The sequence below is a fragment of the Tasmannia lanceolata genome, unplaced genomic scaffold (genome assembly GCF_043159265.1).
Source record: "Tasmannia lanceolata isolate RefF3 unplaced genomic scaffold, GAP_Taslan_0.1 ptg000026l, whole genome shotgun sequence".
Lineage (NCBI taxonomy): Eukaryota > Viridiplantae > Streptophyta > Magnoliopsida > Canellales > Winteraceae > Tasmannia > Tasmannia lanceolata.
In genome coordinates, this window is record NW_027518703.1 from 1906458 (window position 1) to 1914410 (window position 7953).

Below are 7953 nucleotides of genomic sequence, written 5' to 3' on the forward strand. Positions count from 1 at the left end.
CTCGTATTTTTCAGAGAGTACTGTAAGGACTACGTCATAGGATCAGGTAAACCGTCTATGTGATGGAACCCAATGTAAATAGGTTGTGTCCCAAAAAGTCATTTCCATAGGATGATCCTAGCCCTCTGATCTATGGAGGTTTACATAAAAAATATGCAATTCCTCCATAGATCTGAGAGCTAGGATCATCCTATGGAAATGATTTTTTGGGCACAACCTATTTACATTATGGCCCATCACATGGACGGTTTGGATCATACTTCGAAATAAAAACAGAAAAAAAAAATAAAAAATCTGGGTGACCTGCTGGTCCACCCGGCCCATACGTGTGTGGTCCGGGCTCACCAAATTGTGGCCCGTAAGATTCCGGGTCATTTGTGACCCAACCCGTACCAACCGAACCCATACGGGTAGGGTGAAATCCGACCCAGCCCACCGGTTTGCAGGTCTCGGCACATCCTATTTATGGCGGCCCAACAAATAAATGGTTTGGATATTTATACAAAGCAGGCCATACTCTTTTTTTTAAGTAGTAGCTGGGAGTGGACACTAGTTTAAAACTGAGTCTAATCCCTATTTCTGTTGTTCTTGTTTAAAAAAATAAGTACATATGTAGTACAGAGAAATATGTAGTAAAGCTGTGTGCTTTGTTTAGGTGAGGTTGGTATTCTGGAAGCTGAAGCTAATGGCATTTCTCAGTCGCGAAAACGAGCATTCATATGGGCAGCTTCTCCAGAAGAGGTTCTTCCCGAGTGACCAGAGCCAATGTACGTTTTTACTGGTCCAGAACTGAAAATTGCATTACCAGTAAACATTCAATATGCTGCCGTTAGAAGTACTGCTGGAGGGCAGGTGGGGCACCTTTCCATTCAACAAAAGAAATAGATAATTATTGACGTGAAATAGAGCATCTGAGACAAATATTGACGTGAGATTCTTCTCGATGGATGTATTTCTAAATACATTTGCTCCATCATATCCCTACATTTCAAAGAGGGCTCAACTGAACTTGCGTTCAGATGAGAAATTCCCATCTGTCTTCTTTTCGTTGTAAACAAGTTGAGTAAGTGTTTTCTTTTCATAGATCCCTATGGCAACGACAGGAAAAACACAGATACCTCTTGGGTATTCATCAATCTTCACCAATCTCTCCTTAGTAGTATTCATTCTATGTGCTACCTGCTTCCAATTGCTGGTTTGATTTCCTCCTTTCTTACGCTTTCGAATCCAACAACCCAAGTGCTTTGTGATGATGTAACCCCCCATTTTCACTAGGGACGCCCCTCCTTAGAAACGTGAATGGTAATAAAGGAAGAAGATTTTTCAGTAATCTTGGTTGATTTTCGTTAATAATAAGGAGTGCTTATATAAAGCACTCAAGAGGCAAATACGGTAAGTAACAAGGATAAGAATAGGGGGTAGAGTTTCCTAATCAACTAAGTTGCCAGATCTAAATAATTACCTAATCTATTACCCAATACCCAATAATCTGACTGTCACATCGTAATGGATCTGATATATTCTAACATATATGTTAGAATATGTGAGAATTTCTATTGTTCTTGGATACAATACAATTAGCCCTAATAAGTGATTATATAGAACACTCAAATGGTTAAACATAGTAAGAGATAAAAATAACCAAGGCAAGAGATAATTCTAGAAATCCTACCTACAAAGATTAGTCTAATTGTTGATTTAAGCTAGCTACCTAATCTAGCTAGGTTACCCCATTCAACCCACTTGCCTAGTCTAGCACTATTGTGATCCAATGGTGTGAATTCAACATAATCTGTCTGTGAGATCTCACAAATTCTAACAATATATTCTATCGGTTTTCTGACAGCCGATCGACTAACTTTTACCAATCCGAACGGCTAAAGATAGTCCACTTGCAAGCGTACGATATATATTAGATAAGTTTCAGCCCGCAAACCACCTTTTACCAACCGAACTTCTCCCAATTTCGTAATGGCGAGGAAGAGACCTTAGTCACCATTTATAGCAGGGGAACACCCGGTAGTAACGTTAGTTAAAATGACATTTTTTTTTTTTTGAAAATTTAACTCTAGAAGAAGAGCGAGCTGCTAAAAAAACGGGATTTCGCTTGGAAAATAAAGAGGAAACACTACGTTGTGACACAAGTGCAAGAAGATAAGGAAGTGATCTTGAATCCCCACTACATGCAAAAAAAAAATATTATGAAAATGACCAAATTGTCAGTCATTTCCACTTTTGTCTTTACTTTTCAAATGAAATCCCATTTTGGAAGTTTTTTATCCTTTTAATCACTATCCACCATCGTCTTTATTTCCAGAAGAGAACTGGGAGGATCGTCCCTTGTATGACAAAGAGGCACTTTTATTATTCCCCTACTCTTAGAGTCTACGGGCGCATCAAAGATGAATCTTTCCTAACAACCACTTTCTTCGCTTCCATGTGTACCTCGTGGATTTGATGAATAGTGTTGATCTATCTGGTGATTGCAACTTGATCGGCCGGATCATCTTAGCCTACCGATTCTTTAAAATAAAAAATGAGATTTTTGCGAAGAAACGACCACACTTTTTAGCCTAACTTTAGCACCAAGGAATTGCTTCACTTCCTATCCTTGAGCAACCGAACCAACTCTTGATCCAAAAAGCATCTTCTAATGTTATGTTTATAAAGGCGAAATCATTGATTTATGTACGCTTTTATCTAATGGTTATGATGTTTGAGCAACCGAAACCGTAACCGAAAACCGAAATTCTTTCCACCTCTAACCGAAACCGAAGCGAATAAAAAAAAACCGCACCGAAATTTACAATTTCGGTTCAGTCGGTTCGGTTATACCCCGAATAATTAATGATATTGACTAGACATGCGTACCGATTGTGGGACCAAAATTGATTATTTGAACTGTAGGATTATTCGTCTAGTCATACTCTTGTGAATAATCCCTTTTATTTCTCATTTTGATTGAAATGAAATATATTTTTAATGCGTTTACCTACGAAAACTCCACAGCCTAATGGAGAGTGGAACTGGGCAAATCGCTACATGCCATGTGGCATAGGAAGGAGTGGTGATGGTGCCAAAATTCGTACATGGGCGTCAGGTGAACGTTGTTGACGAGTCCGGCTGTTCGGGTTAGTAGAGGACATATGTATGCGGTCTTTCGCTCACAGAGAACAACGTTAGAAGGGCCAGAAGTGTGGACTTATGGCACCCTCCGACGCTCAAGTCAGAAATAGGCACACAACAATATCTAAGGAAGACTAAATCATGGCGATTGAGCATACTTATGGGGGGAGAAGAAGATGTGTACCTTTGAGAAAGGGGGTGTCTTTTATAGACTAGAGTCCTTACACAGTGGTTCGGTGTGCACGAGAAGTGTTGCGGCCTTATTAGTGGAGGAGTAATGATGGTGTTATATTGTGTATCTTTGTCCTTAAAAAGGAGCTGATTGGTTGTCAGGGAGGTGAGGCATGCTTTCTGGCTCCGCACGTGTGGGAGGAATGTTAATTTCCTTTTATGACAGCGCGTGCTTGGTAGGGGGGAACCGCGAAGTACGTTTTGGCGTGCCTTTGCCATGTGTCAAACCAAAAAACGGGGTGCCGATTTTACCCCCAACAAGTGTTTGTCATTTTAAGAAAAATGCCAAATAAAAAACTAAAATAAAGGGAGGAGTTTCTTGGTTATGTAATTGATTCCCATTTGGGTTTCTGTATCATTTTCTTAAAATGCCAAAAGAGAAACTAAAATAAAGGGAAGAGTTTCTTGGTTATGTAATTGATTCCCATTTGGGTTTATGTATCATTTTTCGTGCAAGGAGGCCTTACGTGGTGTGGAAGATTTTTCCTCCAAACTGAAAAATGGTGTACATGATTTCTGTCAAAAAAATAGAAAATAAATGATGATAGGAAAACCTTTTCGATGCGGTGAGTTGAGGCACGGACTAGGTCGCTCTCTTTAAGGTGAATTTGCACCTCTGCGGAAACTACTTCCGGTGAAACAAATTTGAATGCAATCACCCCTAGGATACAACAACCCGATGCACCGTCGATATCTATCAGAATTGCACGATCAAATAGATCTAAACCACCCAACAAACACTCCGATTGCCCAACAAAAATGATTTAAAATAGAGAAAGAAGGAAGAAGATAGAAGATAGAAGGCACTATTAACAGGAAGAAATAACATAGAGTAAAGTAAGAATTCAAAGGTTTTGGTCGTTTTCTGAGTGGTATACAAAAAATAAAAAGTCTTGGTTTTTATAAGTAAGATGTGTCTCTTCAAGACACCCTTTTAAAACGCCCATTAGAAAAATAGTCGTTTTCCAAATGTTACGGATGCAAAAGGTCGCGAAAGGTCGCATCTTGAAGGGTCATCATATGCAAGGTAGGTCGCACCGATAAAGTACATATATATAGTAAGAAGAAATATGTAGTAAAACTGAGTTTAATCCCTTTTTTTTGGATTATACATATCTGCATCCATGTTTTAATTTTATATTTTCATCATTCATTAAAAATGATGTCTATAATTTTGGTCATATCCTTCCAACATTACCAGGCTAATATATACACCATAGAGAGGCAAAGCTTTTGCTTTCTCCCCTTCCATTCCTTTGTTTTATTTTTTTAATCTTCAAGGCATTGTTCATAGTGACAAAATGCTTGCAGTAAACACGTTCTTATTAATATCAACGTGCTGGAACGACATTGTTGAAGAGATTTTTTTTGAACGGTAATATTGTTGAAATGATGGGTAATCAGCAGGCGTGAAAATGACAGAATTTGTTTCCACCCTAAGAGGTGGTATGTGATTCAGTCCCAGAATGGATTTATTATTATTATATATATATATATATATATGAGAAATTTTTTTTGGTGCGCTTAAGTTGTAATAACGCCTCCCATTGGTGCGCTTTAGCGGGATCCAGCGGGACCCAAACATTTAAAAGAACGGGAGGCGTTATAACAACTTAAGCGCACCAAAAAAATGGTTCGCGTAAGCGCACCAACAGTTCTCTCTCTCTCTCTCTATGAGAAATAGTGCTTCCCGAGTGACCAGAACCAATGTACGTTCTTGCAGGACAAGAGCTGAAAACTGCATTACCAGTAAACATTCAATATGCTGCCGTTAGAAGTACTGCTGGAGGGCAGGAGGGGAAGCTTTCCATTCAACAAAAGCAACATATACTATTGGGAATCTCTCGGAGGAGGGAAATGGAGCATCTGAGACAAATTCCCATCTGTCTTCTTTTCGTTGTAAACAAGTTGAGTAAGTGTTACCTGTCCATACATCCCTACTCAGCCCGCAAACCATCTTTTACCCACCCAACTTTTCCCAATTTCGTAATGGCGAGAAAGAGACCTTAGTCACCATTTCGTAATGGATTTTGTTTGCAAAATAAAGACGAAAGTGGAAATGACAAACCATTAGGTCATACCCGGTGTTTTTAGCCTGTGGTGGGTATTTGGAGTTCACTTCCTTGTCTTCTTGCGCATATGTCGGGACAGAGGATCCCATCCTTTTCTAACCTTTTTGACAAAAATTGATTTTTATTTTGCTACTACTCCTCTAAACAATTAATGATATTGACTAGACATGGGTACCCATTGTGAGACTAAAATTGATTATTTATCCTGTAGGATTATTCGTCTAGTCATACTCATGTCAATAATACTTCGTATTTCTTATTTTGATTGAAGTGAAATATAATTTTAAAAACATATTAAAAAGGGCGTTTACCTACGAAAACTCAACAGCCTAACGGAGAGCAGGACTGGGCAAATCGCTACATGCCATGTGGCATAGGAAGGAGTGGTGATGATGCCAAATTCGTACTTGGGCATCGGGTGAACGTTGATGACGAGTCCGGCTGTTTGGGTTGGGAGAGCACAGATGTATGACATCCTGCGCTCCCAGAGAACAATGTTAGAAGGGCCAGGAGTGTGGACTCGTGGCACCCTCCGATGCTCAAGTCAGAAATCGGGATACAACAATATCTAAGCAAGACTAATTCATGGAGATTGAGCATGCTTATTGGGGGAGGGGGGGGGGGGGGGGAGACGAAGATGTGTCCCTTTGAGCAAGGGGTGCCTTTTATAGACTAAGAGTTCTTACACCGTGGTTCGGTATGCACAAGACGTGTCGCGGCCTTACTAGTGGAGGAGTAATGATGGTGTTATACTGTGTATCTTTGTCCTTAAAAATGAGCTGACTTGGCTCTTAGGGTGGTGAGGCACGCTTTTTGGCGCCGCACGTGTAGGAGGAAGGTCCCTTTCCTTTTATGACGGAACATGCTTGGTAGGGGGCGAACAGAACCGCGTAGTACTTCTCGGGATGCCTTTGCCATGTGTCAAACCAAAAATGGGGGTGCCGATTTTACCCCCAACAAGTGGTTATGTCATTTTAAGAAAAATGCTAAAAAAGAAACTAAAACAAAGGGAGGAGTTTCTTTGTTATGTAATTGATTCCCATTTGGGTTTCTGTATCATTTTCTTAAAATGCCAAAAAAAAAACTAAAACAAAGGGAGGAGTTTCTTGGTTATGTAATTGATTCCCATTTGGGTTTCTGTATCATTTTTCCATCTTAAAGAAGTCGTTAGGCAAGGAGGCCTAATATGGTGTTGAAGATTTTTCCTCCAAATTGAAAAACGGTGTACCTGATTTCTGAAAAAAAAATAGAAAATAAATGATGATAGGAAAACCTTTTCGATGCTGCAAGTTGAGGCACGGACTAGGTCGCTCTCTTCAAGGTGAATTTGGACCTCTGCGGAAACTAATTCCGTTGAAACAAATTCGAACGTAATCACCCCTAGGATACAACAACCCGATGCACCGTTGATATCTATCAAAACTCTACGTTCAGATTGCCCAACAAAATGATTTAAAATAGAGAAAGAAGGAAGAAGATAGAAGGCACTGTTAACAGAAAGAAATAACATAGAGTAAAGTAAGAATTCAAAGGTTTTGTTCTTTTTTTGAGTGGTATACAAAAAATACAAAGTTATCTTGGTTTTTCTAAGTAAGATGTGTGTCTTCAAGACACCCTTTTAAAACTGTAATAACACCCCTCAAAACTCCCATTAGAAAAATAGTCGTTTTCCAATTACAGATGCAAAAGGTCACGAAAGGTCAGATCTTGAAGGGTCACTATATGCGAGGTAGGTCGCATCGATAAGGTATATATATATATATATATATATATATATATATATATATATATATATATATATATATATATATATATATATATAGAGAGAGAGAGAGAGAGAGAGAGAGAGAGAGAGAGAGAGAGAACATTTCCTACACACTTGTGTAGGTAAGTTACCTACACACTACCTTAAAATACAGTGGGGGCCCACATTGTTTGGGTGATCCAAACAATTCATTTGAATGCTCCTCACATAGATAGGGTGTCCACAAAAAATCAGATCCATAGGATCATCCCAACCCTACGATTTGTGGAGGTAAAATGGACGTGTATAAACCTTAACAAATTAGTCCATTTTTTGCCTCCATAGTTTGAATGGTTAGGATGATCCTATGGATCTGATTTTTTGTAGACACCCTATCTATGTGAGGAGCATTCAAATGAATGGTTTGGATCACCCAAACAATGTGGGCCCTCACTGTATTTTAAGGTAGTGTGTAGGTAACTTAACTACACAAGTGTGTAGGAAATGTTCTCTCATATGTATATATATATATATATATATATATATATATATATATATATAGTAAAGAGAAATATGTAGTAAAACTGAGTTTAATCCCTTTTTTTTATGATACATATCTGCATCCATGTTTTAATTTATATTTTCATCATTCATTAAAAATGATGTCTATAATTTTGTTAATATCCTTCCAACATTAACAGGCTATTATACATATACCGACGTGGCGGAACGACATTGTTGAAGAGATTCTTTTGTTTTTTTTAATCTTAAAGGTCTTGT